The 22,173-nt window shown below is 39.4% G+C and overlaps 1 long non-coding RNA gene across 1 annotated transcript; it reads right to left on the reverse strand.

Moving 5' to 3' along the window:
* Positions 1 to 700: 700 nt before the first annotated feature.
* On the reverse strand, positions 701 to 14,217 carry LOC128662278 (uncharacterized). The gene is made up of 3 exons (XR_008402738.1): positions 14,092 to 14,217; positions 957 to 1,125; positions 701 to 829 (listed from the first exon to the last, which is right to left on the reverse strand). It is a non-coding gene; the product is annotated as an uncharacterized LOC128662278 (long non-coding RNA).
* Positions 14,218 to 22,173: the final 7,956 nt, after the last annotated feature.

Raw genomic sequence — 22,173 nt, forward strand, 5'->3', positions numbered from 1 at the left:
GGTATACATTAATTTATCTAAGAACTATGTAGATAATCTGTTATCAAAAGTACATAGATTAAGATATTGTGAAATCTTGATTCTTAGGCCTTCAACTTCCCGTATGTTAGCTGTAACATGAGCCCAGATGCCTATGTGTATCTGAAGTTCAGGGGCAATTAACAGTAATTTCCCTGTGTAAAAATAGGTTCTTCTCAGCATACACTTAAGCCTCAAAGGCCCATCTCAGACATTATATCTCCACATGAGGTCATTACCTGATAATTTTTATTACATAGAAGAGGGATTTTCTGTTAAAGTGACATCTTGAGTTTTACAAGTGTCTATTTCTTTTGTTCTCAGATGTTTTGTAATCAGGAAAAAGGGGGGTTGGGGCTATAGTGAGACCAATTCATATCAAATTAGATATTAGCTAAAATGAAATATTAGATTCTGTGATACATCTGTAGTTTATTCAAGGTTACTTCACAGGTACCCTGACAATATATAGATTGTTTTTTTTACAGCCAATGGTTAGGAAAATAAAATCGTATTTGAAAGACACCTCAGAAGTCGTCAACATGTTTGAAAGAATGAATTGGGAAAGTAATAACAGGTGGATTACATATGATGTATCCTTTCTGTACACCAGCATTCCACGTTCATTAGGTATACAAGCATTTTAGGATAGGTGTAAGAATTTGGATATTGCATCTATATAGGTACAATTCTTTATTAAAGGAATTTGCTTCATTTTGGAGGATAGTTACTTTGAATTTGAGGAGAGGAGGAGCAAAAAAAGAAAGAGTGCAATCAGGAGGCGTCCCCAGTCGAACGAAAGCCTTGGCATCTAAGACATGGAGTGAAAGACACGAGGAGAGACTGTGAGATAGAGAAATTCTTTTACCATGCTTTTTTATATATTTATTTCTAGTAAGTGCAAGCACACAACATTTTATTTGGAATAAAGCTTTTACCTTGAATCGAGGAGCGCTTTCTCTGTCCTATTTCTTCTCCAGTTTTTGGTTCAAAGAATGTTGACAACCTATTCCTCCTCTGAGCACCTTGATTCAAAGAACCGTGATCCATACAGAAAGGATCAGATTCACACGTAGGTGAACACTGCATTTGGCTGAAGTACTCTAGCTGCATTTGTGGAGATAAAAGTATATGAATAATAGGTTCAATAGTAAGCACTTGACTATTTCTTGAGGTACAGAAATAAAGACTTTAATAATACATTTTGTAAGTTTTATGGATATTTGAAACATGTATGCTAAAGGGCTAATAAATCCTATTTTTTTCTTTAAAGGGACACTGAACCCAAATTTTTGCTTTCATGATTCAGATAGAGCATGAAATTTTAAGCAACTTTCTAATTTACTCCTATTATCAAATTGTCTTCATTCTCTTGGTATCTTTATTTGAAATGCAAGAATGTAAGTTCAGATGCCGGCCCATTTTTGGTGAACAACCTGGGCTGTCCTTGCTGATTGGTGGATAAATTCATCCACCAACAAAAAAGTGCTGTCCAGAGTTCTGAACCCAGAAAAAAGCTTAGATGCCTTCTTTTATAAATAAAGATAGCAAGAGAATGAAGAGAAATTGGTAATAGGAGTACATTAGAAAGTTGCTTAAAATTGCATGCTCTATCTGAATCATGAAAGAAAAAATTTGGGTTCAGTGTCCCTTTAATGATTCAGATAGAACATGCAATTTTAAGCACCTTTCTAATTTACTCCTATTATCAATTTTTCTTTGTTCTCTTGCTATCTTTATTTAAAAAGCAGGAATGTAAATCTTAGGAGGCGGCCTATTTTTGGTTCAAAAGGTTAATCAAAAGGCCCTTTTAAGGGCTGGTAAGGTAAAAGAGCTTTGCACTTTTATTAATGTAGAATAGGGTAGGGATTTTTTTTTATTTTGGGGGCTTTGTTATTTTATTAGGGGGCTTAGATTAGGTGTAATTAGCTTAAAATTGTTGTAATATTTTTTAAATGTTTGTAACCAATTTTTTTATTTTTTGTAACCTAGCTTTTTTTATTTTTTGTACTTTAGTTACTTTATGTAATTGTATTTAATTGTAGTTATTTGTATTTAATTTATTTAATTTATTTAATGATAGTGTAGTGTTAGGTTTAATTGTAACTTAGGTTAGGATTTATTTTACAGGTAATTTTGTATTTCTTTTAGCTAAGTAGTTATTAAATAGTTAATAACTATTTAATAACTATTCTAACTAGCTAAAATAAATACAAGTTACCTGTAAAATAAAAATAAATCCTAAAATAGCTACAATGTAATTATTAATTACATTGTAGCTATCTTAGGGTTTATTTTACAGGTAAGTATTTAGTTTTAAATAGGAATAATTTATTTAAGTATAGTGTAGTGTTAGGTGTAATTGTAACTTAGGTTAGTTTTTATTTTACAGGTAAATTTCTCTTTATTTTAGCTAGGTAGCTATTAAATAGTTAATAACTATTTAATAGCTATTGTACCTAGTTAAAATAAATTGAAAGTTACCTATAAAATAAAAATAAATCCTAAGATAGATACAATATAATTATTATTTATATTGTAGCTATATTAGGGTTTATTTTAAAGGTAAGTATTTAGTTTTAAATAGGATTAATTTAGTTAATAATAGAAATATTATTTAGATTTATTTAAGTAATATTTAAGTTAGGGGGGTGTTAGGGTTAGTGTTAGACTTAGGTTTAGGGGTTAATAAATTTATTACAGTGGCGGCGGTGTAGTGGGGGGCAGGATAGGGGTTAATAAATGTATTATAGGTGGCGACGGTGTAGGGGGGGCAGATTAGGGGTTAATAAATTTAATATATGTTGTGGCAGGGTCCGGGAGCGGCGGTTTAGGGGTTAAACTATTTATTTAGTTGCGGCGAGGTGCGGGATCAGCAGGATAGGGATTAATAACTTTATTATAGAGGGCGGTGGTATAGGGGGTGCAGGATAGGGGTTACTAGGTATAATGTAGGTTGCGGCAGTGTCCGGGAGCGGCGGTTTAGGGGTTAATACATTTATAAGAATTGCGGCGGGGTCTAGGAGCGGCGGTTTAGGGGTTAATACATTTATAAGAGTTGCGGCGGGGTCTAGGAGTGGCGGTTTAGGGGTTACTAACTTTATTTAGTTGCGGGAGGCTCCGGGGGCGCCGGTATAGGGGGTAGAACAGTGTAGTTAGTGTGAGTGCTTAGTGACAGGCTAGCAATAAAGCTGTAAAAAAGCCGAAGAGCAGCGAGATCAGATGAGTGATAACTCTCACAGTCCGCTGCTCATCGCCCCGTACTTGGTGCGCGGCTTTTTGACAGATTTATTGATAACTTAGGTGAATTTTTTCAGGTCCGCGGCGGCGATGGTAGGCGAGCTTAGGCAGGCGTATTGGGCCGGTGAAGGCAGGAAAGTTGACACGTTGATAACTATCCCCCATTATTGCGCTTATTTTTTTCATAACTAAGGTTTATTTTTGTACATTAAATTGTTAGTTTTGTTCTCTGACACCACGACACGTTGATAACTATCCCCCATTATTGCGCTTATTTTTTTCATAACTAAGGTTTATTTTTGTACATTAAATTGTTAGTTTTGTTCTCTGACACCACAACCCATTAAAATGGACAGGACTTTCTATACTTGCAAATCCTTCCCTATTTTATCTCTGTTGGTATACCAAAGTCCAATTCTTAGAGCCCAATGATCTATGCGCTAGCGAGATTATTAAAGAATGCTCGCCAGTACTTCTATTTCCAAGGTGGAATAATATAAGTCACTTGCTTAGGGGCGTATACTGAATTTTTTGTATAGGGAGGAGATGCATACATTAGAAAAGTGCACAATATAATGTGTTTTTCAAAAATCTAACTAAACAAATAATTAAACCATTCACACAAAATACGCAGGAAAATCGTATTGTTAAGGTGCACAATTTTTTTATCAAAAACGTAAAAATTTGTATGTGAATTACACAGGAATAAATTGTATTAAATATGCACAGCATAAATTGTAATTTAAGTACACTGGATGTGCAAAAATCACTTTTTTTGTAATCATATTTGTACAAAAAATCACTTTTCTGTAATCATAAGTACAAAATACAAAGTGTAATTGTTGTTTTTTCGTATAATGGGTTGAACATGAGCTTTCCATGGGCGTATACGAAATTGTCTCTCTAAGCTCAACATAACTCCGTAGAGATTTTGCACTACAGATCTCACGTTTGTTTCTTGCAAACTAAAAGGTGAGCTTTTCTCAAAATACTTAAAACCCTAATAGAAAAACACATGCATACAAAAATATAGGTGACTGTAAGATGCTAAACGCAGAAAGCAGCGTAAAGTGATTTATATTGGCTGCAGGATTTAATTTTTAAGGTGCCACCTGTGTTCCCTGCTAACTTAAAGGGACAGTGTACACTAATTTTCATAAAACTGCATGTAATAAACACTTCTATAAAGAAGAATATGTACAGGTACTGATCTAAAAATCCAGTATAAAACCATTTACTTAGAAGCTCACAGTTCAGCACTGTTGATGAGGTTAGGCTGGGGCACCATGTACAATGTCGGATGTCCCTTTAATAGGAGACATCTCGCCACTCTCAGGGACTGCCCCTTTTTTTACGATAATTCCACCAGGGCACCCCCTGTGTGGGTTGATATGAAAAACCACATCTGATCTGGCCCTTAGAGAGAACAAATGTCAATTAACAATGTATTATCTATCTCTCCTAGCCCCACATATTCTATAGCCAATACTTAAAGGGACACTAAACTCAATTTTTTTTTCTTTCGTGATTCAGATAGAGCATGCGATTTTGAGCAACTTTCTAATTTACTCCAATTATCATTTTTTCTTCGTTCTCTTGCTATCTTTATTTGAAAAAGAAGGCATCTAAGCTTTTTTGGGGGTTCAGTACTCTGGACAGCACGTTTTTATTGGTGGGTGAATTTATCAACCAATCAGCAAGAACAACCCAGGTTGTTCACCAAAAATAGGCCGGCATCTAAACTTACATTTTTGCATTTCAAATAAAGATACCAAGAGAATGAAGAAAATTTGATAATAGGAGTAAATTAGAAAGTTGCTTAAAATTTCATGTTCTATCTGAATCACGAAAGGAAAAATTTGGGTTCAGTGTCCCTTTAAAGGGACATGAAAACTATTTTTTTTCTTTCAGGGTTAAGATAGCACATATACTTTTAAACAACTTTCTAACTTACTTCTATTATCAAATTTGCTTCATTTTCTTGGTAACCTTTGTTGAAGGAGCAGCAATGCACCACTGGGAGCTAGCTAAACACATCTGATGAGCCAATGACATCAGGTATATATGTGCAGCCACTAATTAGTAGCTAGCTCCCAATAGCACATTGCTGCTCCTGGGTCTACCTAGAAATGCTTTTCCACAAAGGATACCAAGAGAAAGAAACACATTTGATAATGGAAGTAAAGTTGTCTAAAATTCCATGTTTCATCTGAATCATGATACCAAGTATTGAAATTGTCATTATAGGTGGGGAATGATACCACAGGCAACAATTTCAAAAGCCAGAATAAAAGGTAAATGAGCTATCTGTAAACAATCTATTACATTCCAGCAGGTAAAAGGTATAATTGGTAACAAATTAAAGTAGAGAACATTTTTTACAGTACACTCTCTTTGCTATGTTTAATTTGTATGTCTCAAAACTCTATTGAGCTGCTATGTTTGTTGTTTTGGGAGTAAACATTGTTTGTTTTTTGTCTCTTATTGCCAACGGATATGGAAGCTGATTATGTGTGTTCCAAGCTGAAAAAAGGGTAAATGGGTTAAAAAAGTAAAGAAATAAAAACACAACTAATAAGGGAATTAGCTGTTCTGATAACTAAGCTTTTGTTTGGCAAACAGTGATCTTTTTAATCTCACTTGCAAACAGTTTCTTTGCTATTATTGTGATATCATGTGCGGCTGCATTATTTAATACAGTGGAACTCCAGGAACTGTGGTTCGTCATAGATGCCTGTGAGCTGCTGTCACAGATGTCATTCTTGTGATGACAGACAGGACCTTTGTTGCTGAAATGTTAGGGCAATGAGAAGCGTGAAAGGTTCTGTTATCTGCGACTGTTCAATATTATCTTCCTCACAGTGACATTATATTAGACAAAGGAAACCGTGTCACTGAAAGCGTAGCTAATGAAATATAGATTATTAAAGTTCATCCAATAGTCATGCAAATTTATGTAAGTATAGTCTAGATGTGCCTGCATTAGTTTGTGACTTTAGAAGTATCATCAAATGTTACTTGGTATAATTGTAAGCTTATTTTTTATACATAGGGCTAAATTGCAAGTGGGGAGATAAAGTTAGCAAGGGTCACGTTAGCAATATCACTACTGCGCCATCTTGCAGACGTATTACAAGTTTAAAGTAAACTGGTTGCGACTGAAGACCTAGCATAAAGTGTATGCCATAAAAAAAGTTGATCAAAACACAACATAAATGCATTCAATAAAGTGTTACATTCATATATACACTATCTGCTAAAAGATTTGTCATATAAATAATAAACTTAGAAGGGTTAAAAGGTATGTTGTATATGACAAGGTGTTTGACTGGGAAGGGCTATTATGTATAGATAGATGTCTAAATATGTGTATGCTTGTATATATATATATATATATGTGTGTGTGTGTGTGTGTGTGTGTGTATAAGTATATACATGTGTATTTATGTATTTATATATATATATATATATATAGTATATATATATATATATATATATATATGTACATATATACACATATGAACACATATAACCACATGTATATACATATATATATACACACACACACACTTACATATATATATATATATATATATATATATATATATATATATATATATAAATACATTTAAACATGAAAAGATGTATAGATAAATATTTTACAATTAAATAATCAGATATACAGGCATACCTTGGAAATATTGTGGTTTCGGTTTCAGACCACCACAATAAAGTGATTATAGCAATAAAGCAAGTCACAGAAATATTTTGGTTTCCCAGTGCATATAAAAGTTATGTTTACAATATACTGTAGTCTAATAATGACTACCGTAATTCTTAGCAAAAAATAATTTAAATACTGGAAGAAAAGCAGGATTTATGAGCAATAGAATAGCTCCAAATGTTATTATACTTTATTGCATTAGTAGTAAAGCTCTTTTAACATATTGTAATTGTCTTATCAAACAGTAAGATATACAAGGAATAAAACCCAAAATGTTCCTTCATAATCTAGATCGATCATTAGGCAATTTTAAACAACTTGTTACAAGGTTTGAGATATTTAGCGCTCAAGGGCGCGATCCGATATCGATCGCAGTTTGCGGCGCAAGCGAGGGAACCGGCGTCGCCCGCAGTTTCAGCTCGCAACTCGAGCTATCCCATATAGGTCGCCGTCAGATGCTAACGTGCCGTAAGTCTCACAAACCAGCGATGTCCAGAAATCTGCGTAAGTACAAATTTCTAGCGTCGCCAGTGACTTGCGCCACGTTAGAATCTGCCGGCGCCTATAAAACCTGACTAAAGTCTAAAACACCCGCACTGTCTAACACGCCTCCCTAACATAGCCCGCACGGTCTAACACGCCTCCCTAACATAGCCCGCACTGTCTAACCCTCTATCCGCTATCCCCCCTCACTAGCCTAACAATAAAAATGCTATTAACCCCTAAACCGCCGCTCCCGTACCCCGCCGCCAGCTATATTATATCTATAACCCCCTAAAGTGAGCCCCTAACACCGCCGCCATCTCTATTAAAATGATTAACCCCTAATTTAATCTACCTACCCTGCCGCCAGCTATATTATCTATATTAACCCTAAGTATATTATAGTTAATATAGTTATTACATTATATATATTAACTATATTAACCCTAATTATATTAGGGTTAATATAGTTAATATAGTTACTATAGTATTTATATTAACTATATTAACTCTATCTAACCCTAACACCCCTAACTAAATTTATATTAAATTAATCTAATTAATTTATAAACTAAAATATTCCTATTTAAATCTAAATACTTACCTATAAAATAAACCCTAAGATAGCTACAATATAATTAATAATTACATTATAGCTATGTTAGGGTTAATATTTATTTTACAGGTAAATAGTTAATTATTTTAACTAGGTATAATAGATATTAAATAGTTATTAACTATTTAATATCTACCTAGTTAAAATAATTACCCAATTACCTGTAAAATGAATCCTAACCTAAGTTACAAATACACCTACACTATCAATAAATTTAATAAACTACTAACATCTATCTAAAAATACAATTAAATTAACTAAACTAAATTACAAAAAAAAACAAACACTAAATTACAAAAAATAAAAAAAAGATTACAAGATTTTTAAGCTAATTACACCTATTCTAAGCCCCCTAATAAAATAATAAACCCCCAAAATAACAAAAATTCCCTGCCCTATTCTAAATTAAACAAATTTCAAAGCTCTTTACCTTACCAGCCCTTAAAAGGGCCTTTTGTGGGGCATGCCCCAAAGAATTCAGCTCTTTTGCATTCAAAAAATACAATCACCCCCCCCCCCCCCCATTACAACCCACCACCCACATACCCCTATTCTAAACCCACCCAAACCCCCCTTAAAAAATCCTAACACTACCCCCCTGAAGATCTCCCTACCTTGTCTTCACCACACCGGGCCGAACTCCTGATCCGATCCGGGCGATGTCGTCCTCCAAGCGGCAAAGAAGAAATCTTCCTCCGGCGATGTCATCCTCCAAGCGGCAAAGAAGAATTCTTCCTCCGGCGACGTCTTCCTCCAAGCGGCAGCAAAGTCTTCATTCTTCCGGCGGCATCTTCAATCTTCTTTCTTCGCTCCGCCGCCGCGGAGCATCCATCCCGGCCGACTGCTAAACTTGGAATGAGGTACCTTTAAATGACGTCATCCAAGATGGCGTCCGCCGAATTCCGATTGGCTGATAGGATTCTATCAGCCAATCGGAATTAAGTTAAAAAAATCTGATTGGCTGATTGAATCAGCCAATCAGATTCAAGTTCAATCCGATTGGCTGATCCAATCAGCCAATCAGATTGAGCTCGCATTCTATTGGCTGTTCCGATCAGCCAATAGAATGCGAGCTCAATCTGATTGGCTGATTGGATCAGCCAATCGGATTGAACTTGAATCTGATTGGCTGATTCAATCAGCCAATCAGATTTTTTTAACTTAATTCCGATTGGCTGATAGAATCCTATCAGCCAATCGGAATTCGGCGGACGCCATCTTGGATGACGTCATTTAAAGGTACCTCATTCCAAGTTTAGCAGTCGGCCGGGATGGATGCTCCGCGGCGGCGGAGCGAAGAAAGAAGATTGAAGATGCTGCCGGAAGAATGAAGACTTTGCTGCCGCTTGGAGGAAGACGTCGCCGGAGGAAGAATTCTTCTTTGCCGCTTGGAGGATGACATCGCCGGAGGAAGATTTCTTCTTTGCCGCTTGGAGGACGACATCGCCCGGATCGGATCAGGAGTTCGGCCCGGTGTGGTGAAGACAAGGTAGGGAGATCTTCAGGGGGGTAGTGTTAGGATTTTTTAAGGGGGGTTTGGGTGGGTTTAGAATAGGGGTATGTGGGTGGTGGGTTGTAATGGGGGGGGGGGTGATTGTATTTGTTGAATGCAAAAGAGCTGAATTCTTTGGGGCATGCCCCACAAAAGGCCCTTTTAAGGGCTGGTAAGGTAAAGAGCTTTGAAATTTGTTTAATTTAGAATAGGGCAGGGAATTTTTGTTATTTTGGGGGTTTATTATTTTATTAGGGGGCTTAGAATAGGTGTAATTAGCTTAAAAATCTTGTAATCTTTTTTTTATTTTTTGTAATTTAGTGTTTGTTTTTTTTTGTAATTTAGTTTAGTTAATTTAATTGTATTTTTAGATAGATGTTAGTAGTTTATTAAATTTATTGATAGTGTAGGTGTATTTGTAATTTAGGTTAGGATTTATTTTACAGGTAATTGGGTAATTATTTTAACTAGGTAGATATTAAATAGTTAATAACTATTTAATATCTATTATACCTAGTTAAAATAATTAACTATTTACCTGTAAAATAAATATTAACCCTAACATAGCTATAATGTAATTATTAATTATATTGTAGCTATCTTAGGGTTTATTTTATAGGTAAGTATTTAGATTTAAATAGGAATATTTTAGTTTATAAATTAATTAGATTAATTTAATATAAATTTAGTTAGGGGTGTTAGGGTTAGATAGAGTTAATATAGTTAATATAAATACTATAGTAACTATATTAACTATATTAACCCTAATATAATTAGGGTTAATATAGTTAATATATATAATGTAATAACTATATTAACTATAATATACTTAGGGTTAATATAGATAACATAGCTGGCGGCGGGGTAGGTAGATTAAATTAGGGGTTAATAATTTTTATATAGGTGGCGGCGGTGTAAGGGGTCAGATTACGGGATAGATAAGGTAGATGGCGGCGGTTTTAGGGGCTCACAGTAGGGGGTTAGTTTATGTAGATGGCGGCGGGGTCCGGGAGCGGCGTTTTAGGGGGTAATAACTTTATTAGGGATTTGGGGGGGGGGGGGGGATCGCGGTTGACAGGGAGATAGACATTGCGCATGCGTTAGGTGTTAGGTTTATTTTAGAAGATCGCGGTTGACAGGTAGATAGACATTGCGCATGCGTTAGGTGTTAGGTTTATTTTAGCAGCTAGTTTAGGGAGTTACGGGGCTCCAATAGTCAGCGTAAGGCTTCTTACGGCTGCTTTTTGTGGCGAGGTGAAAATGGAGTAAGTTTTCTCCATTTTCGCCACGTAAGTCCTTACGCTGCATATTGGATACCAAACTGCGCGGGTTTGGTATACCTGCCTATGGCCCAAAAAACTGCGGGCGACGGCAGAAATATACGCGCGTAACTTCTAGCTTACGCCGTATATAGGATACCAAATCCGCGCAATTCTTGGCGTCGCCGGCTTTTGCGGGCGACGATTTTTATCGGATCGACCCCCAGAAGCTTAAACCTATACAATGAAGTTAGAGTGTGGGGATTTTTATGTACATATAAATGTTTAGATATGAGGTAAAGAAATAAGAATAAAAATAAGAATCTGTATAAACACTACTAAAAGTACTCAATTTATTATGCTAAAAGTGCTCAATTAAAACACAAATCAGTAATGGTCTCACATTAGGTATAGACACATAATAAAAAGGTGCATAACAATTTAAAACTGAAAAGTATTCGGTTGGCCAACATTAAAAACATAGAATAGCACTAAAAAGAGTCAGGACACATAAACCAGCACTTTTCTCTCAACTACAATTTACTTTTATTATCTAATTTGCTTTGTTCTCTTGCAATTCTTTGTTGTAAAGCATACCTAGGTAGACTCAGGAATAGCAATGCACTTCTCAGAGCTAGCTGCAGATTGGCAGCTTATCCAATGTGTTCAGCTAGCTCTCAGTAGTGCATAGTTGCTTCTTCAACAAAGGATACCCATAGAATTAAGCAAATTTGATAATAGAAGTAAAATGGGAAGTTGTTTAAAATTGTATGCTCTATCTGATTCATAAAAGAAAAAAATGGGTTTTATATCCCTTTAAGATAGCAGAGTTAAAATGGTTTGAGAATGTTATTTCTAAAATTAAAGATTTCAAAAAAAATATTGACTCAATCTAAATAGTATGGTGTACATTATATGTAATATCAATGTAACTATCAAAAGACGAGCAGGAACCTGTACAACGCTGCTTACTTTTAGATTGGGAATACAATTTTAGATTAAATCTAACAAAGCCTCTGTGCAAATAAGTAAAAATGCCTTTATTAATACACAATTGTGCATATATAAATATATACTCTCTCTCTGTCTCTTTTATATATATATATATATATATATATATATATATATATATATATATCATCTGTATATCTATCTATCTATCTATCTATCTATCAATCTATCTATCTATCTATCTATCTATCTATCATCTATCTATCTATATATATATATATATATATATATATATATACACACACACATACAATTCCTTTATCCAAATATCTAGTTTAAAAAACCACACCTACACAGGTGGCTGGCATATAAAATGACATTTCTTACTGAAAAAGAAATTCAAGATAAGGAAGAAATACACTGAAAATAGCATGACAGTAAAGAGGTTATTTTAATTTCTACTGTATCTGATTCATGACAGTTTAATGTTAGGTGGGCTATCCCTGAGCTATCAGCTTATGATTATATTGAATCAAACATCATTCGAATTTTAAAATAATTGTCTAAAATATTACACTGTGTGTCCTAATGTCAACATCAATGTTTATTTTTAATTCTAATTTCACATATACATACTTTCAAAGTATAATACACAATGTAACAAATGGCACTTACAAAGTTCTGATGAGTGATCAATGACACAAGTATCAAGCAATTTGATTCTTTAGTGATAGTTTAATATGTATATTTGAATCAGATTGGCTGATGTCATAAATCATGGGATTATGCATATTCCAATCAAAAGTTGTTGAAAAATTCACTAGTGTGTGGGTTGTTTAGTAATTTGCGTCATAATTGGTGCGAAAAGTGTTGCGTAAAATTTGGTGCGAAGTGGAGAGTGGGACTTGTATTATTTGCCTTAAACATGATGCAAATAGATTTATCAAAAAAATAAAAAGGAAGTTAGCTATACGTTGTGTATTTATTTCATTTTTATCTCTATATCTATTAGTGCAACAAGTTTGGGGCAAAACTTTGCACCAAATTTGGAGAAATAATATAGTCCCCTTACTTTGTAATGAGAGACAAAGATGTAACATAATTAATAAGTAGTAATGTATTTTTCATTTGTATCCCTATATCTACTAGTGCACCAAATGTGGAGCAATAATATTGTTTGATTTAGAAAGGGTATACAATTTTAATAAAGTTTCTAATTTACTTTTATTATGTAATATACTTCCTTCTCTTGCAGCATCGAACATAAGCTTTCTGTGTTTTCAGACTCCCATTGATTTCTATGGCATCTGCAGCCTCAAGGGTGGGGGTTTGAAAACTAGGTACGCTGCGTCGGAATAGACGCGAGCGTACCTGTTAAATGTTTGATAAATTGGGAAAAGGGTCAAATGAAGCATCGATCTGCATTGGATTGAGATTGCGGGCGCGTATATTTCGTCACACATTTCAACATTTGACGATCTTGACGCTTTGTTAACTACGGCGGATCAATCTCGCAGGATTCCAGCGTATTATCAGTTGACGCTTTGATAAATATCCCCCTTAGGATCAGTTTGGATTTTGGAAAATTTGTATATCTGATTCTGCATATGTAAAATGAGACAACTTGGAGAGACAATGGTCATTAAGGTAATATATTTACATGTCATAATACAGCTTATACATGACACCCAATGGTAGTTTTATATATTTTTTAATACTTATGTACAGTACATCAGACATATAGGGGCCGATTTATCAAGCTCCGTATGAAGCTTGATGCCCCTGTTTAGGCTCGCCAAAAACAACAGTTATGAAGCAGTGGTCTAAAGACCGCTGCTCCATGACTCGTCCACCTGCTCTGAGGCCGCGGACATCAATTCGCCAGATACTATACGATCAGGTTGATTGACACCCCCTGCTAGCAGCCCATTGGCCGCAAATCTGCAGGGGGCGGCATTGCACAAGCAGTTCACAAGAACTGCTGGTGCAATGATATATCGATGTGCAGCGGACATGATACGCTACATCGTATCATGTTCGCTCGCACTATGATAAATCTACCCCATAGTATAGTTCTGAAAACAGAATGCTAATAATTGGTTTAAATAAACATAGCATTTGCATCTTATAGCACAAAAAATAAACCAAAGGTACAGGCAGAGAAGACTGTAACTTACTGCCAGGGAAAATTTAAGTGTAGAGCGGGATAGGCTTGCAGCGTCATAAGGGTTAAGGCTGGCAGGGAGAGGAAAGGTGGAGGGGAGTGTTAAAAGTTGCAACAATGTTGCAGGGACAGGGAGTGGCTTACCTTTCTTAAGCTGGTGTTTGCAGTTCCTGTTCCTCTTTGATCCTGGACAAGATGCTGTCAAGTTGGTTCATCTTCTCTCCACCTTCAAGTCTCTTCTTTCATCATGAGGCGTGCCAGACGTTCTTCAGCTCCACCTTTAAGATTTAGAGAGGGAAAGATGCCTGTTACATGTTGTGGTGTTCAAAAACAACAGATGAGTATAACTGAATCTGATGATATAATACCCTCTTCCCAAATTGATATTCAGGACCCCCCATCTCCTCCTCCCCCTCCTTCACCTGTTCTCTCAGATTCAGTTGTCACAGTGGCTGAAATTCATCCTCTAACATTAGTTTCATTATCTACCCCTATTATTACTGGCCCTGAGACTCAGCCTGCACCAAACATAACAGTTGCTGCTGGCTCACCACTAGCTCCCCATGATCCTTCAGCCCCCTTTTTAAGTCTTTTTCAGTCCTTACCTCCCCCTGCGGCAGGTGCTGTGGCATCTCTGCTTTCTTCAATTGCAGCTGCAATTGCTAGTGGCCAACACATTTCCCAGCAGGTTTTGACTCATGAGGCCCCCTATCCTGGGCCTTCTAATACCACTCTCTATACTACCCCCACTAGGCCTGCAGCATCTGAGGACTATTCAAGGTCCCTATACTCTAATAGGCCTACATCCGGAAACTAGACCTAATATAAGTAGTGCCCTACCTGGCCAGCTTTCACTGCCCATGTCCCCTCAGCTACTTACGGGGCCCCCTCCTGGGGTGCTGCAGTCGGGTGCATACGTTGCAGCGGTTCCCGCCAAAGTACCGCCACACATGCCTCTAACCGGGCCTATCCCCTTAGGCCTTCCGGTCTCATGGGACATCACTTCCCCTCATGGGGGGGTTCAGGCCTTCCCATCAGCCCCTCTGCTTCCTGCGCTCCTACTGCCACACATGCCTCCGACCACGCCTATCAAAATAGGCCTTCGGGTCCCATGTGATGTCACTTCCGGTGACGTCACCATTCAGACTTACACTCGCACACGGGTAAGGTCAGCGGTCCGTCGCGGCGCTCTGGCAGGTGAGTACCGAAAGCACTCGTTAGCCAGAGGACGCCCAGCGGGTCACTGGAGGGGAACAAACAGAGCTATGTTGAGGGTGGGGCCTACAAGGGGAAATTTACAAAGTGCCAGTAATGTTCATGCTAATATTAGCCAGGAGGAACATGTGCAAACCATTATCGTGTATGAGGGGGTTAATATGAGGTATAGGAGCGAGAAAGAGGTTAACCATATTATGCAAAACGATGAGGTTACTAGGATCGATAATGCTTTGCCTCTTCCAGCAGGTGGTGTTTAAGTGCCACAAACATGCGTGAATATTATGTAAAATACTACTGGGCATGCAGGGGTTAATGAACTGGGCATTGCAAATGCACCAGGCAATGGAATGAATGAGGCAAATTATCATATTGGGCAGCACAATACTGATACTAATATGGGGGTACGTGAAATGAATCTGTCTTTGAATACAAATGACAGGCCAATTCTTACTATTAACCCCGCACAAAGTGTGTCTAGGAATTCAGTGTCAAATGCAAACAGTGTGAATGTGAGTTTGAGCAGGATGCCAGTTGCTGAATTCGGTCACATAGGGCAATTGTCAGGTAACTCTTCCCAGATCACCCCTGGGTTTCCTCTGTTTGATGGGCAAAGTGCTCGCCAATTTCTCTCTATTTTACAGGAGATGAAGTCAGGGAAACAGATTACCCCAGCCCACACGGCACCGGTGGCCACGGCGGAAGGCACCATGTCCACACGTCCTTCAATTTCCACTATATCAGGGGCTACCGCTACCTGCTACTTCACATCCCATATCAGTTGCACCAGCAGTTTCAGCAGAAGTACCGTCAACATCATCTGCTGGGAGTGGTGAGTTACTTATTGCAACACATGCCAGGGAACATTTATCAGACTCCTCCACTACAGACTCAGTAATCCAAAGGTCAAAAAAGGATGTATAAGATGATTAAGCAAATGAAGGCAGATCAACTATCTAAGATGAGGGTGGAGGTAGCCTCTCCTTGGGTCACTGACCATGCCAGGCCCGGACTGACCATCGGGCATACCGGGCAAAAGTCAGGTAGGCCGCGAGGTAGTTAAGTCCTGCCCACTGCGACCACATTATTTTATTAATTATTTGTTGTGCAATGATAATGATTATGTTTATGCAACATATAATACTGGCCGTTATTATATGTTGCATAAACATAATCATTCAGGCCCAGACTGAATGTCGATCGCAATCTGAGAGATCATCTAACTTGGTCTGAGCCAGAGAACCTTTTTTTTTAAAGCAGGCCCGTCCGGTCCAGTGTTATTCCTATGCGGCCGTTAGGGATGACACGTGCCATCTGATGTCATGTGCCGGGGGCCGCACAATCTTCTCCTCTTCATGGGGTGGGCGGGAAAACAACCACATGCTCAGGCGGCTGCAACAGCAGAGAGACACGCACTTGCAGCGCCACTGAGCACTTGTGAGTCTACAGACAGAGCAGCTGAGCAGCCAGCAGGTAAGCTCTTGTTTATGAAAAAATCATTTCTGGCAATGATCGTTGATCCCTCTAAGTTAACGTAACCTTTATTAATTCTGTTAAATTAGGCTAGCTACAAGCCTACACAGGGGCGTGAGTGTGACTACAGGGGTTGCAGAGGCTGCCTGACATTTTGGGAGGCCGTGAGCACTGTTCCCTTGGGCCTTGGCTGCAATTGTGAGCAGGCTTTATTTCTTATGGTGCCTAAAAAACTACATTTCCCATATTTTGTTTCCCTGCGGTGCACCTTGCAACCTTGTATGTAATATTTTTGATAAAGAGGAAAGGGGTGGGGTAGGCAGCAATAGAGGGTGTAGGGGCTGCATTGCATGATCGTTATATGATGTCTCCTCTGCTGCCCTGCTGGGTTGGGACTTGTAATGAAAGAATTAAACCTGATTGAGTAGGACAGGTTGCAAAGATAAATGATAGTCCCTGTCAGCAGATGAATCCGTTTCTCTGCCCTGCAAAGCCAGTAAGTCAAAAGTGACTAATTTCTGGGATGAAGCATGCATGAACAGTGTGATATAGGTTGTTATTACAGAGCTGTGGGGCTTTTAGGTATTCCTCGGTACTATTGCTGTAGCAGAGGCAGAACATATTCTCTCTCTTAACAGCTACACTGGGTGATTGAGGCCTCATGTTTATTGTTAGTAAAAGATAAAACGTTTTATTGTCTGAACCTTGTGAATCATATGTTTGCTCTGAAAAGGTGAATGGCCTTTACTATAGCTAGAGGTTATGGAGTTTTTATGATTTTTTTTTAAAGGGTATCAGAAGCTACTTTTGCCTCATAGCATCTAAGAAGAGGTTTTTTTTTTAAAACTATTTTTTAACTGGATTTTCTTTTTTTATAATGTTATACACCTATAAAGCGACTTTAATACAGCAATCTAAAGTGTAAACAAAAATACACCTCATGATAGTTAAAATTTAAGTTAAAAGCATCTTTTATCTAACTATTTTTCTTTAAAAAAGGGAAGATTAGTTGGATTCTTTTTGTTTCCATCATTTATTTAGTTTTTAGCATATTTCAGATATAAAAAGTTTCTTAAAGGGGGGCGGAGCTTGGCCGCTTTGAGAGATGGCCGTGTAAAGAGATAGCTCCTAGGCCCACATCATCTAACCCTCATAAAATTAGGCTTATCACCACCCAAACGTACCCAGGAGGAAGGACTGTGACCCCAAGCATAGACTGAGCAAACTGGTCACTCTGCTCGGACCCCGCTTTTCAGGACCGGACAAGCTTCAGAGCAGGCTGCTGCGCGGGAAAGAAAGCCGCGACAGCCTTATTCAGAGGGCCGGAAGCGTAACGGAGGCTCTGATTTCGGCCACACCGCCAGCAGAATTATAACCGGCAAACATCCAGCAGAACTGAGAGGAGACAAGCGATACAGCCGTCTTTCACCTAGCGCAGCTCGGCGCATGTAACAGAAAAGAGGCCCGGCTACCTGGTAAGAGAATCCGCACCTCCATAGCTGGTGCAGGCCACGCAGCACCCAGCACAATTAGCCGCTCACCAGTAGACACATACCAGGGACTCACCTCTTGCCTAGTGCCTCCTCCAGCAGGCTCATTTGTAATACTCGCGGGCCAGCTTAGCAACTCACGGGGCCAGAAGCTTGTAATCACTTTGCAAGCATACAGACTGCAGCAACTTAGGCCCACATTACAGCACTCGACAAAAATACTGCATAATCCCTGCAGGCATAGACAAGAGGAACTGCATACGGGGCCTACTAATAGCACAAGCTACAAACTACACATTATTTTAGGCCAAGCAGCAGACTACCTGAACATAAGAACTGGGGACCCCCTCAGTAACAACACCCATAATGCCAGCACGCAAACCACTCAAATCAGATGGGCTGTCATGCTCCAAAACATTACAAAACTATCTCAGGCAGCCTGAACCCGCTTCTTCCCCCCAGGTCGACATGCCAGGCAATATTAACACGAAAGACCCTGACCAGACACCTCACTTGCCGCCTCAGTCCACACCCTATCTTACAAAGGATGACCTAAAATCACTTTGTACAAAAGAAGATATCAAGGAGATAGTCACAGAGGTCAAGAGCTGGTATGGAGAACTAAAAAGAGACATTTCAAGAGTGACACAGAGAGTCACAACATTGGAAGAAAGTCACGATGCAACATTCAACGATATACAGCATATCTCACGTATAACATATGAGCAAGATGAGACCATCCACAGGGTGGAAGACCTGGATAATAGGGGCAGGCGGAATAACCTGCGAATACGGGGGATACCTGAAAGCGTCCAGCCGGGCGCCTTGGAGGGATGCCTACAAAGCCTCTTTCGGACCCTAAAGGGAGATGAGGGCGCACCAGAAATTCATATAGAAAGAGCTCACAGAGCCCTACGGGCGAAACCACCCCCAAAGGCTCTGCCAAGAGATGTCATACTCAAAATTCTACATTTCAAAGATAAAGAGGAAATCCTCAGGCGAGACAGAAAAAAGACTTTACACATGCTGGCAACAGAATCCAGATCTTTGCAGACCTGAGCCCCACCACCCTGCAGAAGAGACGGGAGCTGTCCTACATCACATCAACCCTACGAGAGCAAAATATCCCATATAGATGGGGTTTTCCGGTTAGCATCATCGCAACAAGGGGAGATACAACTGCTGTTTTCAAGCATAAAGATGACCTCCCACGATTTTGTGAAGTCCTACGGATCTCTATCAAACAACAAGACCCCCAACCAGATAACATCTCGGATGCACCTCCACTCCCACCCAGAGCACACTCCTCTCAAGACAACACTCGTGGGAGATTCACAAGCACTCAAACATCTTCTGAGCGCAACAAAGACTCCAATCCAGGCAACTGAAAAGTCGCAAACCCCTTTCTCCTGGGACTGATACCTTTTACTAAGGACAGAAGGCTACAGGTCGTATGTTTATGTTAATGCATTGATATGTTTACATTTGTTTTTAGGGTTAGAGATGTGGGATACTTCCCACTCAGTTACTGCACATATTGTTGGTTTTTCTTACTGTGGATTTGTTTGCCTCATATGACAGTTGACTAACAATCTGATTGCTAAACTAATCTCAACTTTCTTTACAAGTTTTATTGCACTGTTTTCTTGTCTAGAAGTTTTGCAAGCTTGGTACACTTTCAATACAACATAACTTATTTATCTGCACCTGCTATTAGCCCCGAGGGGGTGCTTCTTTGTCCTTCCACTGACACCAGACCACATACGGACAGAGGGACCTATCCCCAGACCCTACGCAACCCAGACCTCTAGGGCAACCCCCACCCCTGGCACAATGACGGACAATCCTGCACAAAAAGCCCGCCCCATCACACTAATATCCATCAATGCTAAGGGACTGAATAGCCCTGAGAAACGTTCAATAGCTTTTCGACACCTACACCAAGCAGCGGGAGATATAATATTTGTCCAGGAGACACACTTCCGAAAGGGGGGTGAACCAAAACACACTACCAACCAATTCAGGACAGCCTTCACGGCATCAGGCCGGAACAAAAGTGGCGGGGTGGGCATATGGCTGCGTAACTCAATTAAGTTGCAGCCCCAACACATAGTTAAAGACGTAAATGGCAGGTACATAATTGTATCGGGACTCCTCTTTGACCGCCCAGTGACGCTAGTGAATATATACCTCCCAAATTCCGGACAGCACTTGCTCTTCAAGCACATAACCCAATTAGTACTCGAACACTCAAAGGGCATACTCCTGGTAGGGGGCGACTTCAATCTCCCCCTGGACCCCAAAACAGACACATCCACAGGCAGGTCCAGTGTGCCAAAGCGGACAATCAAAGCCGTCACAACACACATACAACAACTTAAACTACATGACGTGTGGAGGTCCTTTAACCCATCTCTACGCGATTACACATTCTACTCGAACCCGCACCACACTTACTCCAGAATCAATTACATACTGAGTGACCAGCTGGGAATGTCCCTGATAGATAGCACTAGCATACTGCCAACAACGTGGTCAGACCACGCCCCAGTCTTGTGCAAGATAACATGGCCCTCCTCTCAGATCTTGCCCTTTATCTGGAGGCTTGATGAGTTTCTCTTGAACAACCCTCTGGTTAAACAGGACGTAGACACCACACTGGGCCACTACTTCCGAGAAAACGCAGGGGATGGCACTACCCCTACTACCCTCTGGGAAGCACATAAGTGTGTAGTCAGAGGAGATTTTATTAAACATAAATCGAGAGAAGTCAGGGAGATCAGACAATTCCTCAACTCCACCCTGGCCCAGATCAAGTTCTGGGAAACAGACCATAAAAAGAACCCCGCCTCTGCTACCTCCCTGGGACACCTCAAACAGGCCAGATCTGACCTTCAGAAATACTTAACAAAAACCTACCAACGCAAAACAGCTTTGCTGAAACAAAAATATTATGACTTAAATGACAAAGCGGGGGCATCCCTGGCAAGAGCCCTCAAGCGCAAACAACTGAACACACATGTACACTTAATCCGAGACAAAGAAGGGCACACACATAGGGGCAGCAAGCAAATAGCAGAAACATTCAGACGCTACTATGAACAGTTGTACAACCTGTCGAGCGAATGCTCCCAAGATGACATAGACAAATTCTTGGACAACTTAAAACTCCCCACACTCTCACCTGACGATTCTGACGTACTAGACGCACCAGTAATGACAACGGAAATCAAAGCAGCCATAAAAAGTATGCCTAACGGAAAGAGCCCTGGTCCTGACGGATTAACTGTTAGGTATTACAAGACATATATGCACCACCTCTTACAGCCCCTCGCCTCGACTTTCAACTCCCTCTCAGAGAACAGCGGCTTTACAGAACAAATGCTAAAAGCACACATAACCGTCCTCCCTAAACAGGGCAAGAAACCAGACCGACCCGAAAACTTCCGTCCCATCTCCCTGTTAAATGTGGATTTAAAAATGTATGCAAAAATCATAGCCACAAGAATAAATAAGATCCTACCGTCCCTGATACACCCCAACCAAGTGGGGTTTGTCCCAGGCAGAGAGGCACGGGACAACACCCTAAAAACGATCCAGCTGATATCATTTGCCCAACTACACAAGATCCCAATGGTCCTTGTCTCAACGGATGCCGAAAAGGCCTTTGACAGGGTCCATTGGGGTTTTCTCAGAGCAACCATGGCCAAGATGAAGTTTAGCAACACACTCATAGACCGTATCTTTTCCATGTATAGCACACCCACAGCGCAGGTCAAAGTGAATAACTTACTTTCTGATACCTTTACTATACAAAACGGGACGAGGCAGGGCTGCCCGCTCTCGCCCATCCTGTTCGCCATCTCTATCGAGGCACTAGCTCAAAAAATGCGCTCAGATAGTCTAATTACAGGCATTAAGACTGAGACGACCGAGCACAAGCTCGCGCTTTATGATGATGACATATTGCTCACCCTAACGAATGTAGACTCCTCACTCCCTAAAGTCTTAGAGACATTTGCAGAATATGGCAGGGTATCCAATTTCC

The sequence above is a fragment of the Bombina bombina genome, chromosome 6 (genome assembly GCF_027579735.1).
Source record: "Bombina bombina isolate aBomBom1 chromosome 6, aBomBom1.pri, whole genome shotgun sequence".
Lineage (NCBI taxonomy): Eukaryota > Metazoa > Chordata > Amphibia > Anura > Bombinatoridae > Bombina > Bombina bombina.